Here is a 15,011-nt window from a genome sequence, read left to right as displayed (position 1 = left end):
GCTGGCGCCTTAAGGGTGGCCCTGTCTAACTGCCTACAACATTCTCTAATTAACTTACCTATCTACAATACTATATCAATGATATTTTAAGAAAAAACAGACTTGTAAAACATCAAGGAAACTCTAACATGTCGGTATACATTCTGATAAGCAGAGATAAGAAGGAATAATATGAAAATGTTTTACTTTTTTATTACATTGTTTAATATGCATTTTTTTCATTTAGGTACAACTTAATTCTTTGGCTTTTGTGAGTCTGTATTATACCTTTTAGTCTCTTTCTTCTCCATCCAACTCAGCCCTTTTCTTTTTACACTGTCTTTTATATCCAAAATAGAGAAGAAAGTAGTCCTAGTTTGTTTTCGTTTTATACATGAGTCGCATTTTAATTTAATTTATTTTCATAATTTTCAGGTTTTTACTGAAACATGATGTTAGTCACTCCACTTTCTTAAAATGAAAATGCTACCACAAGAGATAAATGTACTCAGCTATTTTAGGGTGTATGGGACCTTGAATTATCTGTGAAAGCCAGATGAGTGCTGAAGACATTGGTATGCAAGAGATGTATTTGGGACTATTTGGTTTCCAAAGTTCCTTCATAGCATCTAATTCTGAAACAACAAACATCCTTTTTCTCTTGAAACTGGTTCAGAACAGAATAAAAAGAACAAGGCCTGATGGTTGAAGCTTTGGATGTAAGCCGATCATTTGCTTAACAAAGCAAGGCTTCAATCTACCTCTCCAAGCTCTTTCATCTGGAAACTGGGTTTGGGACCTAATAGAAATAAGCTCTCTCCAGTGGGATTCATCACTTCCTGGTTTCAGATGGGCACAAAGAATAGACTCTTTTGTGTCTTCCTGCTATTCACATTTTTAGTCAGGTCTGAAACTGGAGGTGTGCTTAAATAATGAAGGCTTGTACACATTTCTTTTTCTCCAACTGGGGATTCAGATTATTATTTTTACAGAGCAAAGTTAAATGGCTTTTCAACTCAGCTCACTAAAAGCAGATGCAAAATAATGTGAAGGGAAAGTCTTTCATAATGAGACTGATAATTGGAAGAATACAGTCCCTACTGCCCTTTATCTTACCACTCCTCTGCCTTTGGCCTTTAAGAGCTCTGCCTTTCTTTTCTAAAAGCATGAGATAGAGAGAGGAGAGCTCTTTAGCTGTTCAGATACAAAGATAATTTGGTGTAATGTGATTTCTAGTAAACCACTTGTTTCCCATGTTCTCATTTTTGTGTAATTAATGAGAACTTTGCCTTACTTTACATCTGTACACACTAGAAGTTTGAATGCAGTGCTAGTCATCAACATGGACATAGCTTCATTTGTGTGGCCTTTTAAGAATGTCCAGTCTCTTTGGAAATGGAAGTAAAAAGTACCAGCTAAAACAGAAACAAAGCCACAGGCAAGTACTGCTTTTATATCCAAACATCCAAATAGTAAAACTGTATTTGTTGATCTGACTCATCATTTCAACAAATCTGGAATGTTAGAATCACAAATGCACATTGTTCTCCCAGAATCTGGTCACCTCTCCCTTCTTTAGCTTTCCACTCTCATGTGGAAGATGTCTGTGGATAAGAAGCTAAAAGAATGCAGTCACTAATGTTTGGGGCCAGGTTATGCCCAAATACTTTGACAGATCAGATTTTATTTTCTTTGTAGTATAGGAGTATGTAGGAATGATTTTTTCCAATCATGAAAGGCCTTTTATAATTGTTACAGTTGAAAGAGCCAAAAATAAAAATAGCCCAGGTTCTTATGTACAATGAGGAAAGAATTGCCAAGCATGCACCTACAGTATGTAGTAAATAGCTATGTTTATTGAAGGTCACAGGATGGTAGCAGTGGGAACAGGCAAAAGAGAAAAAAGAGAGGGTCAGTAATCATGATGTAAAAATTTTATAGTAGAAAAAGAACCAATACATATTCTATTTTACAAGGCTTTCAGCATTTAAAGGATCAGACACCTGAGCTCTAGATGCCTCCTTCTGCCTCTCTCTCTCTAGTGTCAGTGTTCTGCTGCTTCAGGCATGGCACCTCCTAGGCTTTTATTATTTTATTCCTCTTTTAGGATAATAGGTTCCTCTTAGGATAACTACTAGGGTGGTGTTTACAGTTGAGTGGAGGCAAGAGAATGACTCACTCAACTGCCCTGTTTCTAGCTGTCCTATCTCTTTGAGGATATTGGAAGCATGTATAATCATTAGGGTGGTGTAGTTTTTATAGCTGAATGGAGGGAAGGGAGTGACTCACGTAGCCCTTTTGTTTCTAACTGTACCATAATGACAACAGTTGAAGGAAAAAATGTGCCAACCAATGTTGCAGGTGTATATTTGCTTCCTCCTTATCCAAACCTGTTAGAAACAGGAATATAAAGATTGAGTTTAAAGCAGAAAATGAATGGCGATTATGAAGGGCTGACTAATCAAGCCTACTATAAGGAAAGTAGAAACCTAAATATTTAGCAAACAATTATTCCATTCAAAGTTCTATAAGGCAAATCTATGTAAAACACACATTTTTTCTTTGAGAACCTTTACATTTCTAATCACTTCTATGCAATAGAGGAAGTGAAACTGTAACCTGGGTTTTGATAAATCATTAGTTTTGAAAAACAAGTGAAAAACAAACTAGAATTTTTAATTCTTTTGCATTTTCTCTCAACGTCTTATCTTATACTTCCTACTCTTCACTTTCCAATGAGTCCAATGTTCATAAGGTCTAATACTGACCTAGCAACAATGGAAGACATGAAAAGGTTTTTTTATAGCCAACAAAATCATGATGTAAAAATTTCATAGTAGAAAGAGAACCAATACATACTCTATTTGACAAGGCCTTCTTTATGATAAAGCTGAACATCATCCTGATGTTTGAATGCTGTAAATAACTAGTAATGACCAAATGAAACTATTTATAATGGTTGAGGAAATCAAGTAAACATTTTTAAATTTTCTATCAGAGTTTTCATGACCAAGAGAGTTATACCTGGAAGAGGTCTAGCTTGACAATTAAAAAATTCAAACCTGAAACTTAACAAAATGAAACAAAAGACTCACTATTGGTTCAATCAGGCATTGCATAAGTTTTAGTAGTTAAAGAAAACATTATCAAAATAGTATCTCAGTTTGTCACTGGACTAGGTCTGAGAAGGTCTCCAAGACGTCAATAAGGAACCTAACCTAACCCACCTTTTTGTAGAATAAGTGGACAGGTTTACTTACTCCCATTGTGGAAAAAGAATTTTTTCAGGATTCACCAGTAAGAGCCACAGGAAAGGTTTATTAGGCAGAAATTTTAGGATCCACTCAAGGGTGGAGTATGGGTGCCCAGAGCAACGAAAAGCATTATTTCCTAGAAGAGGAGGAAATTATTTTAATACTTCTCTTGAAAGGGTATAAACCTCAGAAAAAGATGGCCTACCTCTCAAAAAGGTGCTAGTCCACTTTACAGGTTTTTTGGGGGGTTTTTTGGTAATTTAAACATTCTTTGGATTCCCGCAACCTGTTCCTTTATCTTAGGATCAGGCTCTTGCTCTTTCTCATTTAAGTGAATTCATGGACTGAATTATTCCTGAGGAATTTTGGATGTGATAGGTCTAGAAGGAATGGAGCCTAAATTTAACCAAGAGGATGCTGATGTGAATTGCCTTGAGTGACTTTGACTGGGTCCTGGAAGTTGCAGTCTTCTTAAAAGTGCAATTATTAGTTATGATTTGTTTGTCTCCTTTCTATTTATCTTTTACCTTTTCTATCCTACCTCAAATTCTTCTGTGATCATTGTTAATGATAAATATCTAACAATACATAGTATTTCTTGAAAGAATAAATCCTGAAATTGAGTTAATATATTAATAAGTGACATTTAGCAAAATACCAGAAAGATAATCTGTTGGAATAAAAATGGTTTTATAGGAATCCAAGTTTGACTTAGAATAAAGAAGTAAACTACAAAAAAAATAATCTCATGACCAAGTGGATTAAACTATGGAGGTACTATTGCACACGATGATTCTAGGGGGAGGTGGTTTCATGTTGGCTTCACCAGCTCCATACTATTACTGAGGATCCATCTTTCCACTCTGTTATTCTGCATATGTCATGGGTCTGTGAATCCAGTAGAAAACTGCTAGATGCCATTCCAAGATTTATTCTCTCTTCAACTTTTTTCTACTAACAAAAATGATCATTTTATTTGCAGAGGTTGCAGGTCCAGTTTTTTTGAGCAAACGTCTCAAAAGAATGTCCATTGAATATACTAATACTAAATAAATTCCATAAGATAGAACAGATTTGTACGCCCAAAGACCTTTCTCAGAACATTTCAGAAACATTAATTGCATTTTAAAGGTGATGCATGCATAGAACTTTAAATTACTAGCCTACAGCACCTTAAAATAAAAATTAAAAACTATGTTCCTTCATCCACCTAACACTCCGAATTTCTACTCATCAGAAAGACAACTTCTACTAATAGTTTCTTTTATATCCCTTAAATAATTTTGTTTTAATCCTTATTTATTGCATAATTTTCCTCCTAGTCTTTTATTTTTCTATACTAACCACCCCAATTCCATTGTTCTTTAATATATTCTGAGGGAAACAGAATAGAAGTTACTTTTTGAAGATCATAGGCACATTGTCTTTTTTATCAGGCAAATATCCTCACTTATGAAAAGAATTTGAACTAGCAAAACTCCCTCCTGAAACACTAAATTTTGTGACCCTTACAGTTTTAATAATGATGGTCACTAGTGGTTTGTGTATTCTTTTTTTTTTTTTTTTTTGGTACCTGGGATCGAACTTGGGTCCTTCCGCTAGCAAGGCAGGTGGTGGAACCACTGAGCTAAATCCCTGGCCCCTTGTGTATTCTTTTTTATGAATGTATCACTCATTTCGTCTTAATACTTCTAGAATTAATAACTCTGATAATGAGAGTATATATTGAACAATATCAGATTTTATAAATGTTCTTTGGTGGCAAGTAATGTTTTATTTTATCACAAGATGTCTTTTGACTGAGACATACAGCTCAAGATGGGAGATTTTTAAAGTGCCAAGTGTGTCTTAGGTACATATACTGTACTGGAAAATTATGGGAGAGAAATCATGACCCAAGCATTTGAAACTTTATATAACTTTTACAAAGAGCAATATTTTTAAAGGTAGGACTTTTAAAATTTCTTCTAAAGTCATTTATTTCTAAAGAACCATAACAATTTTATTAAATCTGGATTATAGTGGGCAATGTTATGATATCTTGATAAATCTCTCCAGGCTTCTTTTTTGGTACAATTATGCCCTTCCACAGAGAATGTTTTTTATTCGGTGTTTCAAGAACTTTCATATCATTCCTCCTCCTTCTACTCAAAAATAATAATAGTCTTTTATAGTTTAAATTACTGATTAGCATCCCATCTCTAACTCTAAACAAACAAGTTGTCTTTCACTGTAATTAAAGAAGTATCAATTATTATAGAATTGGTTGGGGATTTCTGAGCCCCTTAAATCTCATTATATAGCCTGAAAAGAAGGATGATCCTTAGCTTACTATTACAGTATATCACTTCAAAGATAATCATAGGCCACATTTTAGCCATATTACTGATTGAATTAGAGGTCCAAAAGATTTTGGTTATAACTGAGGAATTTAGCATAGAGCACCAAGGGAAAGTATTTTAAAGTTAAGGTGTCAGTGAAAAGGGATGATATAGGACCTGCAAATAATTTAATAATATAAGGGAAATATTATAACTCTCAATCTGTTAGATGTCTGATACACTGAGTTTGTGTTTCTAGGATGCAAAGGGGTGATTGGGACCGGTTTGTCCCAGGAAAGCCTGTCCCTCAAGTCTTAAGAATGGCTGCCAGCCTATTGCCTTTTAACTGACAGATGGGGGTCCTGTGATTTACTAATAGGCATGTATATTTTCTTAAATATAAACTAGATTTCATAAAAAGACCCATTTTATAGCATTTCATATCAAACACCACTGGGGATATTCTAACATTACTTCTTCCTAGCACTGCTGCCTAAGACAAGATAACAAACCACAACAGTCAAACAGGTCAAACAAGGAATACTAGGAAGTTCAGCAACTAAGTCAAAATGCAGCATGTACAAAACAGGAATAAAATGTCCTAGCAAAGAAAAATCATTCTTTTTCCATGTTCTCAACTTAAATTTACCATTATTTTAACAAAAGACAATATATAAAATAGAAACAAGGTGTAAAATTCAAGGCATAAGCAATTGACAAAGACAAGGCCTTAAAATTTAAGGCACAAGCAATTAACAAACAAGGATAATAAGTTTTGATTACCTAAGTGAATCACAATCCAGAATCTATGAAACAAAAGGAAACTCTTACCTCCACCCAAAAAACTCACTGAGGCTTCCAAAATGATAGAAGATCTTCAAGTAATTCAAAAAATATAAGGGAAATACTATAACCCTCAACCTGATAGATATTTCATACACTGAGTTTATGTTTCGAAAAATCAAAGAATGAATTCTGAGGAACAATGGAGGTTGAGCAAGAAGTATTTATTGAGGGAAAGATAGCTTCTGTCTAAGAGAGACAGAAAGGGACCCAGAAAGTGGGTTGCCCATGAGCCCACTTCTCAAAGAAGTTTTATAGAGCAAAATCATGAGGGTGTACAAAATCACCAGGTAGGCATAAGGTGGGACAAAACTATGGTCAACCAATAAGATTACATGTATAGTAGCTTAGGTAATATTTATCCAATGAGGAAGCAAGTCACATAGCAAGTGTGCATGGAAAGAAGAAGGACCTTCGCTGGAAGGGATGAGTCAGGAATTTTTCCAGGAAGGATAGGTTAAGGTCTTGGTCCCCCACCCAAGTGATTAATTCCTATTTAGAATATCAATCTTTATTGTTTATCCCCAAGGAAGTAAGTGTAAACATTTTACCTTTGTCTTGAGGCCTGGCCTTTCACAAATGTACCTCTACCCACAGTTGTAATATTTTCTCATCTTCTGTACTGACTTTTTGAGGGCCTATCCCTGTCTGACTGCCTATAATATTTTTATCTAATTCAGCTGTCTATATTAGTAAGATAGGCGTTGCTCTTGAAGAGTCTTCCAAGGCTCATTGTGGTCCACTGTTCAAGTTTCCGCTTGGAAAACAGGAAATCTCCTCTGTTATTATTTGAGCCTTAAGTTTATTAATATGCTGTGCTAATGTCTTGGTGGTAAAGCCAAATAAAAATGGCAAATATGACATAAAATAGTTAATACTCCTGACCCTTAAATCCTGATCTGGTTTGTTTGCAATTGTGTTAGAGCATGAAATAATTTGAGATTTAATTTTCAAATAAAAAGCTATAGAAAATACTTCTGTGAAATCAGAGACACAATGATACAGTGTCTCAGCTCCTATAGGAATGTTGTCTCTGCTGTCATATTTTGGGATTAAGATAGAGTAGGTATTTCTTTAGGATCTATAACTACATTACTGACATTCATGAATCTTTCAAAAGATTCGTAAAGTACTTGAACTGTCTGATAAGCTGACTTATGGGAAACAATTTTCTTGTTTTCCAGCCAAAATCCATTTGATGAATCTTTCAATATGTACCTTTGCAACTTTCTTTTCTGAAGACTTAAGTAGCTACTTAATAACTCTTATTATTGTGTATAACCACTCAATTGAGCATGAGAATGGTACCTAAAAGGACAGCAAGCTGATGATATATAAAGGGACTTAGCTGAAAGACTCCACTAAGCTTTAACATTTCTTAGAGATAATACCCCTATAGTAAGTGTGCTTTAGTCAGTGTTAAGTGTTTTCTGTGAGAATTTACTCTATCTTGTTACAGGGAGCTCACTTTCTAATCCTATTTCCTCATTTAGTAAAGTGTATATTGAGATTCTAAACACAAATAATCTGGAATTCACTATTCTTTTAAGTTATAAAAATTTCATTAAGAAAGTGTGTTTATATGTTGACCTACTCTCTTTCCTATTCAGTCCTTTTTTGAGACTACTTCTTAGAGCAGTTTTAGGATCACTGACAATTAAGAGGAAAGTACAGAGATTTCCCATGTAACTTGTGACTCCCGCATACATAACTGCTGACTCCACACATTCATAACTTTCCCATTATCTATATCATTCACCAGAGAGCTACATTTGTTACAGCTGATGAAGCTACATAGGCACATCATAATATCCTACATGAATACAACATCTGATCTCCATAGTTTGCACTAGAGATTTTGGTGTTCTATATCCAATAGGTGTGGACAAATATATAATGACATGTATTTCGTATTATAATATCATACACAAACTTCTCACTACCCTAAAAAGTCTGTGTCACTGCCTATTCATCCTTTCCCTCAACCCCAACTCCTGGCAGCTACAGATACTTTTGTTGTTCTCATTTCAGAAATGCCATATAATTAGAATCATGCAATATGTAGCATTTTCAGATAGGCTTCTTTTCCTTAGTATAGGCATTTTATGTTTCTTTGAGTCTTTTCATGACTTGATAGCTAAAGTCTTTTCAGCATTGAATAATATGTCATTCTTTGTAGGTACTATAATTTATTTATGCATCCATTCACTTACTGAAGGACATCTTGGTTGCTTCCAAGTTTTAGCAAATATGAATAAAACATCTATGTGTAGGCTTTTCTGTGGTCAAGTTTTCCACTCCGTTGGGGAAAAAGAGTATGACAAGAGTGTAATTAGTTTTGCAAGGAGCTGCAAACTGTCTTCCATAGTGGCCATTCCATTTGTAGCCCTTCAGAAATAAATGAAAGTTCTGGTGCTCAACATTTCATCAGTCTTTGTTGTTCTTGATGTTCCAGATTTTGGCCATTCTCATAGATAAATAGTAGTATATCATTATTGTTTTAATTTACATTTCCTGATTATTAATGATGTTGGAATATATTTTCATCAGCTAACTTTATATTGATATATTCTCTTTGGTGAGGTATTATATTAAGGTCTTTGGCAAATTTTTTCAATCAGATTATTTATTTTCTTTTTGGTTTTTTGAGACAGGGACTCACTACATAGTTCAGGCTGCAGCTGAACTCACTATGCAGCTCAGGCTGTCCTTGAACTCAGGCAATCTTCCTGTCTCAGGCTCCAAAGTGCCTGGATTACAGGCATGTGCCACCATACCACGCCTAAAGTTTTATTTTATTGTTGTTTCTTAAATTAGATATGTCTTTTGTAAATACGTTCTCCCAATCTGTAGCTTGCTTTTTAATTGTCTCGGGATTGTTTTGCATAGAGCAGAAATTTAAAAAATTTTACTATTGTGTATTGCATCAATTATTTCTTTCATGGATTGTGCCTTTGGTGTTGTATCTAAGTCATCACCATGCTCAAGATCATCTGCTTTTTCTGTGCTATCTCCTAAAATTTGTATAGTTTTGTATTTTACATTTAGATGTATGATCCATTTTGAGTTAATTTTTGTGAAGAGTGTAAGGATTATGTCAAGATTTTTCTTATTGTCTAGAGACATCTAGTTGCTCTGTACTAGTTGGTAACAAGACTACTTTTACTTCATTGTTTTGTGTTTGCTTCTTTGTCAAATATTAGTTGCCTGTAATTATGAAGGTTTATTCTTAGAGTTTCTGATCTGTTTCATTGATTGATTTGTCTATTCTTTTACCAGTGCCACACCATTTTGATTACTGCAGCTTTCCAGTAGGTTTTGAAATCAGGTAGTGCTCCCCTTTCTTTTAGAATAATAATTGCTCATTTGTGAAAATTAAATTCATTGCAGTAAAAGCAATTTCAGTATGTATTCCCATTGTTAAAAGCTTTTTTGTATCAAAGTACTAATGTAGATAAAATAATTACCTCTTAAAAAGAAAAAAAAGGAGAAAAAGTACTTTGAAGGCAAAGTCTACATGAAACTTTTTCTCAGTTTAGAGTTATAGCAAATGTTACTTAGAAAATAGCAGTTTTGGTATTGAAATACAACTGACATTTGTGGAAAAAGATGTGGCCTCTTTGAAAGGAAAGAATGAAGATGTTTAACTGGAATGAACATTTCTGATTTAATCTCTGCTGAGCAAAGACACGGTCATATGTCTGTTCTCTGGGACACTTGGATGTGTGGTGCTGTGTGCATTAGGACGCCTATGTTCACCACAGAGGGCATGTTGGTCCTCTCAGGCAAAGAGCTGTGACTGATTCAAAGATTATTTGGACTCATAAAAGCTGCTAGGTTGATGCCTTGCAGCTGGAGAACATCTCTAACAATATCAGAAGTGGCCAGAGTACTATTTTCTTATGTCCCTCCCCCAAAGTGTCTCAGTTTCCAGGTGGTAGGAGATGTGTAGCTGAGTAATCGTTACCAGAAACACAAGTTATTTTAATCAAGGAGGATTTGACCAGAACAATTGAGAATGCATAGACTTTTATGAGACTCAGTTTACATTCAGCTGAGCTTTACAGAAGTTAGAAAGGAAAAAGTAGTTAAATTTTCTATCTCTATTTCTCTCTCACACACATACATATCCTTCGTTTCTGATGTACATCTGCTTCATTCTTTTCTATTAATAGATTGGACTCCTTACACTCAACTCCCAAGTCCATCTGGTCCTTAGTTCAAGTTCTCATACTGGGTAATGCAATCTCTGTGACCCTATTTTTAGAACCCAATAAAAGAGATATTCTGGTCCTGGATCCTTGCTGAACCCAGAGCCTATGCACTCATAGCAGAAAAACAGCCTGGATTCTGGCACAGGCATCCACTGTGAGTCTTGAACATGTCACTTCATCTCTTTAGGTTTGCAGTTTCAGAATTCAGGATCAAGTCATGAAGAGAGCAAAATTAGGGATAAAGGCTAAGCCAGAGAGGGCAAGGCGTAGGAGAGGCAGGGATGATAAAATGATTCTCCATCTTGATATCCCTGTTCAGAGCCTTTTTTGGATCTTTGGTTTTAGCATTACCTTCAGAGATTATTTTATTTTCTCTATGTCTACTCCCTTCCCACTCTCTGCCTTTATTTCACACAGTTTATTTCCTCTTTCTCTTTTCTTTGTCTGCCTCTTAAACAGCAGTCTGAGAGTGCCAAAGATAGAATCTAGTACATGCATTAGAGATCACAGAGAAAGACTGAAGGACAGAAGGAGGATTATGAAGCCTGTCCAAGTCTGGAAGTCTGACTCACAGTATCCAGAGAGCAAGCCTCATTGTTCTTTTCTATTTAAACTATTATTAGACTTATGGAAATTGACAATTGCAAATTTTGACCAACTTGGCTTTATTATTTCTGCTAATAACCTACATCTACATAATTTGTAAATTATGAAAATTAAAGTTTTTAAAAGAACCAATCTAAATTATTAGTCAAAATGGACAATAAGGTAAATACTTTCTACTTATTTTAAAAATAAAGTAGTCCAAGCAAATAACATGATATTTTTGACTGAGTGCATTTAATACAATTCAAATCATTAAGAAGTAAAGGCTGCCTGTGATCTACAGGACACAAACCATCCCTCTGTATGCTCTTTGATATTCACGTTTTAAAAAAATCCATCTCATTCTTTTAAATTTTTTTATTTAAAAATTTGATTACAAAATAATAAGGGAATTATGCAGTATACTTGTTGCCCTGGAACAGAGTCACCATCAGAGGTCCAGGCTTTGTAGGTGGAAATAATCTCCAAAGCAGAATTCACCAAAAAGCCAGGGAATAGCAGGAACATTTGCACTAGTATCTTAGCATTGAAAGTCTAAGTCCACAAATTTAAGGCTTTTGATCAATTTGGCTCCTATCTATCTTTTCAAAACCATGTCTCCACTTGTTTTCAAGTTCATTCAAATGGATTTTTCTTTTCTCTTGCTGTCCTCTTTGAAGTTTTAGGTCCAATTAAAGATTCTAGATGGGAAGGAAAACTAAATGGAAGGGATTGTTAAAGAACATATCTAGTCCTAGAAAGGATCCCTTTCCAAAGTAGAACAGGCCAAAGGAACGTAACAAAAACCATTTTGTTTGAATACCAGAGCCCTAGGCTTGACTTCTCTTCTTGCAGCTCTCTGGAGCTACTGTATGTCTAGGTCTCTCTTTCTGCTCAGTTCATTTCATTTGAACCCTGCTTGGTTCTGCTTGCATTCACCCCAGGCTTCCTCTTGCCGTGTTATGGGTATTTCTGATCTTCCTACCTGCTTCATGGCCAAGGTAGCCCAGCTTCTTCCCTCATTATGTTTTATGGGCCCCTGGCCTGAGTTTGGGCCTGAAGCTGATAGAAATCTGCTGGGTTTTGTAAATGCGATTTTCCTTCTTACATTTTTTTGTTTATTTTTGTTAGTTTTTATACCTGCTTTTGTATTTAGCTTATCCCTTAGCTAATACTTATTTTTTGAAATGGAAGTGTTGATGATATAATTTTATCTCACTTAAGTTTACTTTCTTGAATGTATATACTAATGGCACATATGCAGCAGAACAGATGTGCATGTTAAAGGCCTCATGGACCTACTGAAAATGTTCCTTCTAAAAAATGTCCTGGAGAATCTGATAATATTGTATAAACACTTCACTGCTTTCATATCAGAATAAGATATTGATATGTTGAAAATTAATAATTTGACAATCTATTCCTAAATTAATTATGTGAAGAAGCCTATCTACCAGTTTATAATATGTTCTCATTATATAGCAGATTAATCTGGACCCAACTTACATTGAACTCCATGATAAATTGAATTATGTGATAGTGAGATGGCTACACTTAATAAGATATTTATGTTTACAAATTCTCATTTATATTGCAGTAGTCTTTGGTGCTAATATTTAAACTCTAGAGGCAAAATGGTTATATTGGTATTTCATTTATAAGGTGATGTGTACTTATTAACAGGTAGTGTTATATATCATCTCATAGGCAGAAATGAAAGTAGATCATTCATCCTTTTTGTTATTGTATTCATCTAGCTGAAATCGTAAATGTACTTTGGGGTCTTGTATTTATGCAAATATTAAAAAAAGGAAAACCTTTGCAATCTTGCCAAAGAACTGAAACAAGTTTCTTCCTGGAAGGGACTGTATTAATTTAAATAGTGTTTATTATTCTGTCTGGTCTGCCCAGGCCAGACATTCACAACTTTGTCCAATAGTAAAAAAGATTTAGGGGCCGGGGATTTAGCTCAGTCGTTCCGCCGCCTGCCTCGAAAGCTCAAGGTCCCTAGTGCTATCCTCTGTATCAAAAAAAAAAAAAAAGATTTGAACTTTTCTATGACTAAAATGTAAATTGCCGCTTTCTAACACTAGAGGGCGATGTTTATAAAGCGATTTAAAACCATGGCGGATGCTGACTGGGATTTATTTTGTGAGATTATTTAGTCAAAGGACAATGCAGAGAAATGGTTAAATAGTCTATGAGATGAAAGATGCTAAACTGTAATGTAAGTATATTTAATTTGACTTTTGAAAAAGTGATTCTTTGTGTATTAACCTAGTACTTTAGGATAGGAATAAATTTCATTTTAATAATTTACAATACAAATGAAACCTCAGTGCTAATAAGTAGCATTCAATGTAAATTGCTTATTGTTTAAATACACCAAAGCAGACCAAATAAATGTTAGAGAAATGTTAGCTATGATGTCTGAACTTCATATGCCTCACATTTAAAATGAAGCAGGCTATCAGATGATCCTGAAGATCTTACCAGATGGTGTTTTCCTCAAGGTCTACAGAGCAGGTCCTCCATTGGAACTCCATTAGTGGATTGGAAGAAGCCTTGCAAGACCTGTCTTAGTCATTTCCTCATCACTGGGACATAATACCCAACAACCAAATGGCATGTGGAAGGGCCTGGATGAAGAAAAGCTGCCCATATCATGGTCATCAAGAACTAGAGATTGAAGGAAGGAGCTGGGGAGGGAGATACATGCTTCAGGGTCACACTACCAGTGACCTGACTATAACTATCCCCATCCTAAAAGCAAAGCAGCTATGATCTCATCAGTGGGCTAATCCACCGATCAGTATAGTATCATGACCCAATCACCTTCCAAAGACATGAGGCTTTTGAGCAACACCTCAGATCTAAACCATAACAGAGCCTGAGCCAAAGAGGTCTGACTTTGAAAGTCTTTGTCTAAAAACAGGGCTTTCTGTTTTTTTGTTTGTTCATTTGTTTGTATTTTTGCTTAACAATTTGATGTGATAGTCTTTGGCTTAAGGAAAGATAATCATATTCTTTGTTAGATAACTTTGGACACATTTGCTTTTAGTAGTGTTTCAATATATCAGCCCAAGTATTAGTCAGATTATTAAATAAATGAAATTTATTAAGGCCCTGCTATCTGCTGTAATACTCAGTGGGATTTAGCATGTAAAATAATGTATTGAATAGCATCAGAGAAAATGAGTTAACAAACTGCTGATCATAGAATACAGACAATTGACTTCAAATTCAAAATACGGAAATATACTTACAGATTGTTTTTGCTTCTTAATCTTTACAAATAATTTAAAAGGTAGTAGCTAAATAAAACAGAGGATTTGTGTTGTTGCTGTTGTTGTTTAACCAGACAAAATATGGATTTCAGATTTTGTTAGCACACACAAAAAATTAAAACTATTCATGCCTATGATTCTTCTTCCCCTGACTTTTGAGCCGTAAGGCTAGAGCACATAGTTTTCATACAATATTGTAAGTAACTATACAAGGCTGCCATAGAAAAGAAGTACGAATCGACTACAAAGCACTTCATGACCATGGATTTTAATCAAATGCTAAATGAAAATCTATAGCAGAAAAAATAATAAAGATTATACTCCAACTGATAAGCACATTATTTCAATAATTTAACAAGAAGGAGAGAGGGAGAGAGGGAGAGATGCAAGTAAACATATTCCTGCTGTAATTTATTGATGGCCAGGTAATAGCTACAATAAAATGAGAGGGTTTTTTTTTTTGGTACTGGGGTTCAAACTCAGGTCCTTGTGCTTGTGCAGCAGGCAGTGAAACCACTGAGCTAAATC

Source organism: Heterocephalus glaber, unplaced genomic scaffold, assembly GCF_053883595.1.
Source record: "Heterocephalus glaber isolate CG9 unplaced genomic scaffold, H.glaber_assembly_v1.0 deba00000546, whole genome shotgun sequence".
Classification (NCBI taxonomy): domain Eukaryota; kingdom Metazoa; phylum Chordata; class Mammalia; order Rodentia; family Bathyergidae; genus Heterocephalus; species Heterocephalus glaber.
This window is presented reverse-complemented; position numbering follows the sequence as displayed.